This window comes from Rhipicephalus microplus, chromosome 5, assembly GCF_043290135.1.
Source record: "Rhipicephalus microplus isolate Deutch F79 chromosome 5, USDA_Rmic, whole genome shotgun sequence".
Taxonomy (NCBI): domain Eukaryota; kingdom Metazoa; phylum Arthropoda; class Arachnida; order Ixodida; family Ixodidae; genus Rhipicephalus; species Rhipicephalus microplus.
This window is the reverse complement of record NC_134704.1, coordinates 162,009,059-162,013,278: the sequence shown is the minus strand read 5'-3', so window position 1 is coordinate 162,013,278 and position 4,220 is coordinate 162,009,059. Positions and strand designations below refer to the sequence as shown.

Genomic DNA, 4,220 nt, shown 5'->3' with positions numbered 1-4,220 from the left:
CATGCTACCGCGTGTGTGCGAATGGCTACACTAAGTGTACTCGGTGGCGATGAGGTAGCACATCTGACTCCAGATCACAAGATTGCGTGTTCAAATCACGTCCGGGTCAAATCCTCTTTTTTATTATTTTCATCTAACTGTCTATCTACTTATCTGTATGTCTACAATGACTTATCTCTTTACCTGTGCTTCATCGACAGAAGGCCGAGCAAAACATGCTACCACGGGTGTGCGAATGGTTGCCTAACGGACTCGGTGGCGACACGGTAGCACGTCTGACTCCAGATCAGAAGGTTGCGTGTTCGAATCACGTCCAGGTCAAGTTCTCTTTTTCCTATTTTCATCTGTCTATCTACTTATTTGTCTGTCTACAATGACATGTCTCTTTACCTGTGCGTCATCGACAGAAGGCCGAGCAAATCATGCTACCGCGTGTGTGCGAACGGCTACCCTAAGTGGATTCGATGGCGACACGGTAGCACGTCTGACTCCAGATCAGAAGGTTGCGTGTTTGAATCACGTCCGGGTAAAAGTCTATTTTTATTATTTTCATCTATCTGTCTATCTACTTATTTGTCTGTCTACAATGACTCTTCTCTTTAGCTGTGCTTTCTCGACAGAAGGCCGAGCAAAGCATGCTACCACGTGTGTGCGAACGGCCACCCTAAACGGACTCGGTCGCGACATGTTAACATGTCTGACTCCAGATCAGAAGGTTGCGTGTTCGAATCACGTCGCTGTGAAGTTCTCTCTTTTGTTATTTTCATTCTTCCGTCTATCTACTTATTTGTCTGTCTAAAATGACTTGTCCCTTTAACCGTGCTTCATCGACAGAAGGCCGAGAAAACATGCTACCACGTGTGTGCGAACGGCTACCCTATGCGGACTCGGTGGCGCAACGGTAGTGCGTCTGACTCCAGATCAGAAGGTTGCGTGTTCGAATCACGTCGGGGTCAAATTCTCTTTTTTATTGTTTTCAACTATCTGTCTACTTATTTGTCTGTCTACAATGACTTCTCTCTTAACCTATGCTTCATCGATAGAAGGCCGAGCAATACATGCTACTGCGTGTGTGCGAACGGCTACACTAAGTCAACTCGGTGGCGACCCGGTAGGACGTCTGACTCCAGATCAGAAGGTTGCGTGTTCGAATCACGTCGATATGAAGTTGTATTTTTTGTTATTTTCATCTATCTGTCTATCTACTTATTTCTCCTTCAGCAATGACTTGTCCCTTTTCCTGTGCTTCATCGACAGAAGGCCGAGCAAAACATGCTACCGCGTGTGTGCGAACGGTTACTCTAAGCGGACTCAGTGGCGCAACTTTAGCACGTCTGACTCCAGATCAGAAGGTTGCGTGTTCGAATCAAGTCCGGGTCAAGTTCTTTTTTTTCATCTGTCTATTCACTTATTTGTCTGTCTACAATTACTTGTCTCTTTACCTGTGCTTCATCGACAGAAGGCCGAGCAAAACATGCTACCGCGTGTGTGCGAACGGCTACACGAAGTGTACTGGGTGGCGATACGGTACCACGTCTCACTCCAGATCACAAGGTTGCGTGTTCGAATCACGTTCGGGTAAAATCCTCTTTTTTATTATTTTCATCTATCTGTCTATCTACTTATCTGTATGTCTACAATGACTTGTCTCTATACATGTGCTTCATCGACAGAAGGCCGAGCACAACTTGCGACCACGTGTGTGCGAATGATTACCTAACGGACTCGGTGGCGACACGGTAGCGCGTCTGACTTCAGAACAGAAGGTTGCGTGTTCGAATCACGTCCGGGTCAAATTCTCTTTCTTATTATTTTCATCTGTCTATCTATTTATTTGTCTGTCTACAATGACTTGTCTCTTTATGTGTGCTTCATCGACAGAAGGCCAAGCAAATCATGCTACCACGTGTGTGCGAACGGCTACCCTAAACGGACGCGGTGGCGACACGGTAGCACGTCTGAATCCAGATCAGAAGGTTGCGAGTTTGAATCACGTCCGGGTCAAATTCGCTTATTTATTATTTGCATCTATCTGTGTATCTACTTATTTGTCTGTCTACAAAGACTTGTCTCTTTACCTGTGCTTCATCGACAGAAGGCCGAGCAAATCATGCTACCGTGTGTGTGCGAACGGCTACCCTAAGCGGATTCGATGGTGACACGATAGCACGTCTGACTCCAGATCAGAAGGTTGCGAGTTTGAATCACGTCCGGGTCCAATTCGCTTATTGATTATTTTAATCTATCTGTGTATCTACTTAATTGTCTGTCTACAAAGACTCTTCTCTTTAGCTGTGCTTTCTCGACAGAAGGCCGAGCAAAGCATGCTACCACGTGTGTGCGAACGGCCACCCTAAACGGACTCGGTCGCGACATGTTAGCATGTCTGACTCCAGATCAGAAGGTTGCAAGTATGAATCACGTCTGGATCAAATTTCCTTTTTTTTATTTTCATCAATCTGTCTATCTACTTATTTGTCTGTCTACAATGACTTGTCTTTTACCTGTGCTTCATCGACAGAAGGCCGAGCAAAACATGCTACCGCGTGTGTGCGAACGGCTACACTAAGTGTACTGGGTGGCGATATGGTAGCACGTCTCACTCCAGATCACAAGGTTGCGTGTTCGAATCACGTCCGGGTCAAATCCTCTTTTTTATTATTTTCATCTAACTGTCTATCTACTTATCTGTATGTCTACAATGACTTGTCTCTTTACCTGTGCTTCATCGACAGAAGGCCGAGAAAACATGCTACCACGTGTGTGCGAACGGCTACCCTATGCGGACTCGGTGGCGCAACGGTAGTGCGTCTGACTCCAGATCAGAAGGTTGCGTGTTCGAATCACGTCGGGGTCAAATTCTCTTTTTTATTGTTTTCAACTGTCTGTCTACTTATTTGTCTGTCTACAATGACTTGTCCCTTTACATGTGCTTCATCGACATAAGGCCGTGCAAAACATGCTACCACGTGTGTGCGAACGGCTACCCTAAGCGGACTCGGTAGCGCAACTTTAGCACGTCTGATTCCAGATCAGAAGGTTGCGTGTTCTAATCACGTCCGCGTCAAACTCTCTCTTTAGTATTTTTCATCAATCTGTCTATCTACTTATTACTCTGTCTGCAATGACTTGTCCCTTTACCTGTGCTTCATCGACAGAAGGCCGAGAAAAACATGCTACCGCGTGTGTGCGAACGGTTACTCTAAGCGGACTCAGTGGCGCAACTTTAGCACGTCTGACTCCAGATCAGGAGGTTGCGTGTTCGAATCAAGTCCGGGTCAAACTCTTTTTTTTTATTATTTTTATCTGTCTATTCACTTATTTGTCTGTCTACAATTACTTGTCTCTTTACCTGTGCTTCATCGACAGAAGGCCGAGCAAAACATGCTACCGCGTGTGTGCGAACGGCTACACTAAGTGTACTGGGTAGCGATACGGTAGCACGTCTCACTCCAGATCACAAGGTTGCGTGTTCGAATCACGTCCGGGTCAAATCCTCTTTTTTATTATTTTTATCTATCTGTCTATCTACTTATCTGTATGTGTTCAATGACTTGTCTCTTTACCTGTGCTTCATCGACAGAAGGCCGAGCAAAACATGCTACCACGTATGTGCGAATGGTTGCCTAACGGACTCGGTGGCGACACGGTAGCACGTCTGACTCCAGATTAGAAGGTTGCGTGTTCGAATCACGTCCGGGTCAAATTCTCTTTTTTATTGTTTTCATCTGTTTATTTTTTATTTGTCTGTCTACGATGACTTGTCTCTTTACCTGTGCTTCATCGGCAGAAGGCCGAGCGAAAAATGCTACCGCGTGTGTACGAACGGCTTCACTAAGTGGACTCGGTGGTGACATGGTAGCACGTCTGACTCCAGATCAGAAGGTTGCGTGTTCGAATCACGTCCGGGTCAAATTCTCTTTTTATTATTTTCATCTATTTGTCTATCTACTTATTTGTCTGTCTACAATGACTTGTCTCGTTACCTGTGCTTCATCGACAAAAGGCCGTGCAAAACAAGCTACCGCGTGTGTGAGAACGGCTACGCTAAGTGGATACGGTGGCGACACGGTAGCGCGTCTTACTCCAGATCAGAGGGTTGCCTGTTCGAATCACGTCCGTGTTAAGTTCTCGTTTTTGTTATTTTCATCTGTCTATCTACCTCTTTGTCTGTCTACAACGACTTGTTTCTTTACCTGTGCTTCATCGATAGAAGGCCG

The 4,220-nt window shown here is 45.7% G+C and overlaps 3 non-coding genes across 3 annotated transcripts; all 3 read left to right on the top strand.

Annotated features, from left to right (window-relative positions):
* Positions 1-884: 884 nt before the first annotated feature.
* Positions 885-956, top strand: TRNAW-CCA (transfer RNA tryptophan (anticodon CCA)). Its single transcript has one exon. It is a non-coding gene; the product is annotated as a tRNA-Trp (tRNA).
* A 1,829-nt stretch (positions 957-2,785) lies between these two features.
* On the top strand, positions 2,786-2,857 carry TRNAW-CCA (transfer RNA tryptophan (anticodon CCA)). The gene has a single exon. It is a non-coding gene; the product is annotated as a tRNA-Trp (tRNA).
* A 984-nt stretch (positions 2,858-3,841) lies between these two features.
* On the top strand, positions 3,842-3,913 carry TRNAW-CCA (transfer RNA tryptophan (anticodon CCA)). The gene has a single exon. It is a non-coding gene; the product is annotated as a tRNA-Trp (tRNA).
* Positions 3,914-4,220: the final 307 nt, after the last annotated feature.